Source organism: Lacerta agilis, chromosome 4 (assembly GCF_009819535.1).
Source record: "Lacerta agilis isolate rLacAgi1 chromosome 4, rLacAgi1.pri, whole genome shotgun sequence".
NCBI lineage: Eukaryota > Metazoa > Chordata > Lepidosauria > Squamata > Lacertidae > Lacerta > Lacerta agilis.
This window is the reverse complement of record NC_046315.1, coordinates 61,707,211-61,714,735: the sequence shown is the minus strand read 5'-3', so window position 1 is coordinate 61,714,735 and position 7,525 is coordinate 61,707,211. Positions and strand designations below refer to the sequence as shown.

At 40.9% G+C, this 7,525-nt stretch overlaps 1 long non-coding RNA gene across 1 annotated transcript in view; it reads left to right on the top strand.

Annotated features, from left to right (window-relative positions):
* Positions 1-1,014: 1,014 nt before the first annotated feature.
* LOC117045822 overlaps positions 1,015-7,525 on the top strand; it is a 113,813-nt gene continuing 107,302 nt past the window's right edge. Inside the window, exon 1 of the long non-coding RNA XR_004426478.1 lies at positions 1,015-1,684. This is a non-coding gene — a long non-coding RNA (uncharacterized LOC117045822). The remainder of the gene's footprint in view (positions 1,685-7,525) is intronic.

The window sequence follows — 7,525 nt, the reverse complement described above, 5'->3', positions numbered from 1 at the left end:
AAATAATGAAGGCTGGGGTACAATAAGTGTTTTTAGAACTAAATTAAATAATGAATGCTCAAGTAGTCCTTTAAAGGGGGGGGGCAGTGGGACCTTGAAAGGCTCCTCCTCTCTTGCATCTGAAGGGTGAAATTGATTAAACCAGAACCTGCTTGCAAGCCAATCAAATAAATTTCCCATCAGCCTCAGCCAGCACACTGTAGTCCAACAGTTACTGTCTGGGTGTCCACTCTTGGGTTATAGGAAGCAGCTGCAGACAGTGTGTGTGTGTGTGTGTGTGTGTGTGTGTGAGAGAGAGAGAGAGAGAGAGAGAGAGAGAGAGAGAGAGAGAGAGTGTCAAGGTTGTACTTCCTCCATCCTAGAATAAATGAAGATCAGCCACCACCATTCAGAATAAAGAGATATACAAAAATAAAATAAAATTGGGGGTGGGGCACTGTAAAGCTACAATATTCTACTTATGCTAAAAAATCACTAAAAAAAACCTCAAATAAAATTCACAATCTTTACACAATTCTCATATAATACAACTTGGCTTGCTCTGAGGTAAATGAGAGAACAGGGTTGCAGTCTAAGGCTTCAGTTTTGTATGCATTCATGTTATATATGCTGCTGAAAGCATGGATACTTTTTCCTGAATAAATATTCATTGGTTTTCTCTGTAAAGAATTTCCACTACATGTGCTATGTCTGAAGAGAGAGCTGTGCATTGACAAATTGCCACTGAATTTTGTCTGAAGTGAAATCTGAGACAAATCTGAACCATCCCGCTCAGGAATTTTGGGGGAAGTGAAAAATATTTTCCCCAACATTAACAAAATTGAAGAGGTGAGGTGGGGAGTTCCCATCTCTAACTGAGAGTGGGCAATGCTGAATGTTGTGGAAACCCCTTTATATAGCTTTGAGAAGCTCACCATGTGGTGGTGCCACAGACAATGCAGGCCATTTTGCCACACTAGCTACCTGGAAACACCCTAAGCAAGCATCCTCTTGGCAGCATGCATGAAGTTTTCTCTTACCTTTCAAACTTTTTGATGGGCATGGAGAGTTAACCACTCAGCCATGTTCCTAGCTCTTCGAGCCGGCTGTTTCCATCAGAAATTTGCAGTTTGAGAGCCCAGATTCTGCTGCAAAACATCTTCACAGACACACCTCTTCTATCAGTTGCTTCCAAAATCCATGGAAGCATGGATTACTACTTGCTCTGTTCGTATATTGCAGCAAGGAGAGAGGAGGGGAAAGCAAACGTTTGTGTGTGCTTTTGCACTGCCAGGCTGAGCTGAGTGATGCTCTTACGCTCGTCAGTAGCTGTCCGTAGCTAGGGAAACCCCATGGTTTCCTAGCTATAATTCTAAGCTTTCAACCTGTTGCTAGGGAAACCCTGGTATTTCCTAAGCGAAGTGCTGCCTCATTGGTGCCTGGACTCCTTCGGTTCCAATCTGTCTGTGAAATCAACGTAGTGGTGTGACAGAAAGTCTTCCTATGGCTGCAGCAGGATTGAAACCGAGCATGAGACAAGCCGATTCTGTGATGCTATTCTAGGGAGAGGGTCTTAGCAGCAGCCATCTTTGGGGTGCCAAGTTTACCCCATATAGCATCCCCAAGAAGCAAAACAGTGGATGCCTGAATTATAGAGGACAATGATGAGCCTTGCTGAATGCTTTCCCCTCAGAAACAGCCACAGGTAAGGAACGAGAAAATGATTGGGGAAGGAGGGGGAGGCTAGTTTCTGTATAGAGACAGTTACAATACCAAACATTCCTGCTTCAGATCTTGCAATAGAGTTTTTCTAAATGGGTTTGTATGTTTTCTTTATTTATTACATTCCTCCCCCCACCCCAGGAGTTCAGGGTGGCAGACACTGTTCTTCCCCCCCACCCCATCCTCCAAATTTTCTCTCACAACAATCTTGTAAACTACATTAAACAGAGAGAGAGAGAGAGAGAGAGATAGTCCACTAGGTTTTAAAGCTGAGTATGGATTGAAACCCAGGTCTTCCTGGCCCTAGTCTGACACTAACCACCATGCTAGCTCTCACTGCAATCTGAAACTTTAAAACAAGCAAGAGAACAACAAAACCATGTCCAAATGGCACATACAAACTGCACAATCAGAGGAAAAACAGCAGCAGTAATAATCAGCTGCAAGAGGAAGAAAAAATCTCAGGACCAAACCACATTTTACATTCATAAAGAAATTTCCTCTTAAGTGTAGAATTTTCCTTTCGCAAAGATCAGGATCCTGGCACAGAGTGGGAAGAGGAGGCAATTAATCTTTGCTCTGCTTTGGATTCAGTCAAGAATGGGCTTGATCACAGATAATGGAAGGGGAGGGAGGTGATGGCAGGGCACAGTGGGAGAAGAGATATATGTCTCATACCCGCCAACATTTCTCTGTTAAAAATAGGGACATCCCATTCCATAATGATAACTTTGCTATTTATACCCCACACATCTTACTGGGTTGTCTCAGCCACTCTGAGCAGCTTCCAACATATCTAGAAACATAATAAAACATTAAACATTATTATTTTTTTTAAAAAAAATTCCCTATGCAGGATTGCCTTAAAATGGCTTGGGGGTGAGATAACCCCATACCCTCCAACATTTCTCCTATGAAAATAGGGACATCCTAAGAAAAAGTATGGTAGAGCACCCGAGGATCAAATCAGAAACTGGTGTGGCTTCTCTAAATCAGGGAGGTCCCTAGAAAATAGGCACACTTGGCGGGTCTGATATCTGTTCAATCCTAGTCCAGATTTGACAAAAAAATCCTTCATTTAAAGGCAAGCCATGTGATTAACACATAGTTTGGACCAGCGTTTGATTTAGGGGAAGTAAAAGGATATTTGGCACCAAAGATATATATGAGCTGGAGAGCCTCTATGGTGAGAGTATTCCATAGAGGCCCTCTCTGCAATTGTCACGCACCTAACATCAGAAACCCAAAGATCTTAATGCACAGGAAAGTAGACATGAGAAAAGATGATATTTTAGATATCCAGGAGGGTCTGATCTCCCACAAACTTTAATGATAAGCATTAGCACCCTGAACTGACTTGGGAAGCACCTCATCAGGCAGCAAAACTGTTTCAGAACAGAACCATGATTTTGAGTTTTCAATAACCGCGATTGGTCAATATTTTTGGTACCTGTGTTTTGACTTTTTAATGGGATGCAGGGAGGTTTGGAGAGGAGAGGGGCGGGTGGTTGATAGACAAGCATGGAAATAAAGCACTGTTGTTATAAACCTAATGCAACTAACTGTGCGATCGTATATGTGCCAGCTCAGTAACAGCAGAGCCCTATGCATGTCTGCTCAAAAGTAAATCCTAGGTATGTGTGAATAAGATTGCAGCCTGAAAAGCTGAATCCCTATCGGGCACCAGAAAAGCAATAAGGTAGGTGTTTTGTGAGCCTCTCTAAGGAAAGTGTTCCACAGTTACCAGTCGGTGGGAATCCCATATAGAGAGAGTGCTGTTGCACTCAGGTCTTGCCTCAGGTTGGACACTTGTAAATACAGACTGGTGGACAAGATGGGCCTTATGTTCTTTCTTGGGGTGTCATCACCAAGAAGGCCCTATCTTCTGTAGCTACCCATCTCACTTCATTTTGTGAGGGTACTTGTAGAAAGCCCTCTACAGAATTTCTTGATGTACAGACAGGAAAATATCAAAAGGTACTTAGTCCTAAATCACAAAGGGCTTTAAAGGAAAATGAGCACATTGAATTAGATTCAAAACTGAACTGGGAGTCTGGTCAGCATAATACTGTCATAGTGCTGAGTCTGAGTTAGTAACCTAGTCCCAGAAAAAAATCCTTTTTAAAAGGCTCTGATGAATCACAGGCTTGCAGTGGTATCACTGGTCATTTAGTTAAAGCCTTGATGTAGCGGTTTCCATTATTATTATTATTATTATTATTAATTATTATATTGGGTTTTATTATAATTATTACAGGCACCTGCCCCTTCCTCCAACACAAATGTAACAACTATCTACACACCCCAGCTTAGGTGCCGCACCTCCCTTGCTCAGACGGCTACAAACACCATCTACCATCCTAGCTGCTTAGGGCAAGGTAGCTAAATGGGAATCATGTTCCCTGGTTTGTTTATGGGGTTTTCTCCAACCTTGTAGGGACTACAGATAAACAGTTGTATGAAGGATTCCATTACATTTCAGATTTAGTTGTGTGAAATTTCACACCCCCAAATTTGTGGCCCATTGTTTTTCCACAATAAATAACGCTCTCCAATCAGATGTCAAACAGATAAATAACCATGCGACTTTTAAGAGACATCTGAAAGCAGCCCTGTATAGGGAAGTTTTAAATGATCTGTGATTTATTGTGTTTCTAATATTTGGTTGGGAGCTGCCCAGAGTGACGGGGTGTAAATAATAAAATCATCATCATCATCATTATAAATCATAATAATATGATGGTATCTGAAGAAGTGTGCATGCACACGAAAGCTCATACCAAGAACAAACTTAGTTGGTCTCTAAGGTGCTACTGGAAGATTTTTTTTTTCTTTTGTTATAAATAATAAAGTTGGTGTTGTTCCACCTCTCCCATTTTAAATCAGGGCAGGTGACATCACAGCTCTTAGTTATTCTCTCTGCCAACATTCCTTGGGATGTCTTGCATGGGATGTCTCTATTTTCATCATTCTTGAAAACAGCCCTATTCTCAAAAGCCAACTTCTCATAAGCAGGAGATGGAAGAGGGGAGACTATGGCTCTTCAGACTGAAGGTGGAGACTCAGGTGACTGAGTAGTCTTCCTTATTAGTTTTCTGTGGGGTGGGATGGGATCTGGCTCTCACTCCCCCCCCCCCATTCCTTCATGTAAGATGTCATGTGCCACGCAAAGTGGTACAATCCAGACCCCGTTTTATTAACTCATCTGCTCATTGTGAAAGCTAGACCATAGCTATGAGTACCTAATCCATCTACCCTGTCTATAACATCTCAATGAAATAAAATCTCCAGTAGACATTGGAAGTATGTTGGTTCAGCCATTCTGAATGTTAAACCTCATAAATTTAATACACTTGCAGAGTTATTGTGGGAATAAAACTGAGTAACTCTTTGTACATTGTCTGAAGAGATAAAAGGAGAAATTGGGAAGGTCCTTAAAGCATTTCTGGGGGAAGACTGTATGTGGAGTAGGCGTTGTCTTCTTCTGTTGGGTTCCTTCCAGCAAACTGACATGTATCTCTGCAGTCTTCACTTTTCCAATTAAAAAATTGTAGCTTATGGAGGGGGCTGTTATATGGGTTCAGTAGAGGCTGTATGTAGAAATTTATGCAGACTATTGTGGCTTTATCTCAGAAGTTCTGATCAAATGGACTTTGAAACAGCAAAGCACTATGATTATGACAACATTGATCCAGTTCAGGACCCTATTTGGCACGTCAGATCACATTCAATCCAAGTAGAACTGGGCCTGACTTCGAAACTAACTGGGGGCCTTCCATGGTGCCAAGATTAAATAGGTGTTTAAACCCTAGTTAAACATGTGATTGGTTAATGAGGGGTAAAGAAGGAGAAGTGAGAGTCTTTGCCTGCATTGCCTTCTCCCTCTCTCTGCTGTCAACTGCATGTTGAAATAGGGATTCAAATCCTGATTAAAGCTGACCACCACCGACCCCCACTTTGATATACCCATATCACTCTGGAAATCAATGGCTGCTTCAACCTGTTCCAGGCAAATTCTGGATTGACCTGGATCAGCCCAATTCAGTTCAGGATCCAGGATTTGTCCAGAGCTGGCGCACAGCTGTGTTATTTACCAACCCACACCAGAAATTTATTGGAAGCTTATTCTGCATTTGTGAAATGCTCATTCACAGGGTGCAGGGTTTTTGCTGTGCTTACCTTAATGGTTAAGGGCTTTGAGTCTTTTCTCTCATTTTGCAAATCACCCCTCTGGTGATTTGCTCTCTGCAGCCTACCCAGGTGATATCCTAGGCTGGACTTTCATGTAAGCACAAAATACTAGGAAGGCTGCCTACTTTGTGCCTGACACCTGTTTGTTGTTGAGGAGTTTGAGATGAAGCATTTCCATTAAAAGCATTTTAACTTTTGAAGAAATAAATCCAGAAAGATTTTTTAAAAAGAAAGAAAAAAGAAATAGGAAGCATTTCCATTAAAAACAAAACCAGGTCCAATTTTGGGTGTTTGAAAACCAGCCTCCCCAGCTTCCCACACATCAGTTAAATCCTACAAGCAGGTTTCATGGGACTTTTTTTCAGATGATGAAACATGGGCACCTGGGGAGGCTGAAGAGCACTGGATAAATGTTTAATGGGGGGGGGGGACACATGCACCATCCTCGACAACCTTGCAACAACAAGGTAAACTTATTCCTGTATCCAAAATGATAAATGATAAAATACAGGAAGAAGTATTTCAAAACATTGGAAAGCAGTTTTCAGTATAGCAGAAGCAGCAGCTTAATGCCTCATTACAGTTATCTGGCAGATAGGCTTAAATGGTTGCAAGCTATGTGTGTTTTGAAAGTTTAAAATAGTTCCCTCTGGGTTTTTGATGCCAACTCTCTCAATTTTCATCCGCTGACCTACTTATGACCTCTGATGCCTCACATGGTTAACAGAAAGCAAGAGATGTGATTAATTGATTAGGAGGTGAGTATATCAAAGGGACAAAGAAGATTAACACTCATGTAGGAGATTGGTGGCTGCTTTTGAAAGAAGTAAATAAAACTCCCAAAGGACAGAAGCGGTTGGCAGTTTTGCAATGTGTAATGAACAAATTACACTTTCAGCTCATATTTCCTGTAGTGTGCCCTGTTGATGAAAGGCCAAAAAAGTGACAACTTCCTAATTAGTTAACTCTAGGTGACAAATTAAAACTTTCAGAGTGAAGTCGGAGAGCATGGAAGATGAAGAGTGGACAGAATTGATGAGAGGCTTTGAGATCCAATTCCTCACACAACTCAGTGAGGAAGAATTGCTACCTGCAGTGCACAGTCTTACTGCAGCTCTTCAGCTTTCAGTTCATTGTCAATACTTAATTGTCATAACAAATACAAAGCACAAAAAATATTCTTTAAAAAATGAAAGTACTGGTAACACAATGAGGAATCAGACTTGGGGATAATATCTAAAGTTAGAGTAGACAGATTAAAATGAATGGACATTTGTCAATGGATATACTCTTAATATGAAGTGTGCTGTCATTAAATAATATGTTGTCATTAAATAATAATCTTATATTTTTATCTTTGCTTGTCCTTTCTTAAACTCTTACATAAGTTGGAAGGTCAACTGAACTCAAAGATACAAATATTTCCCAAGTTGTTATTAGTGAGCAATGGCTTGGTGTAATTTTGTTTTCTTGTGTGCAGACTTTGGATTTAAGTGGCTCTTACTAGCCTGGGTAAATATTATAAAATGGAAATAATGATTATCAGCTTTTCCTGTGTTGTTTTTCCTAGAAAAAGAGGTGCTAGAACTCACCATGAACACCTCCCTCATTTTTTAGAATGACAATGGTGCCC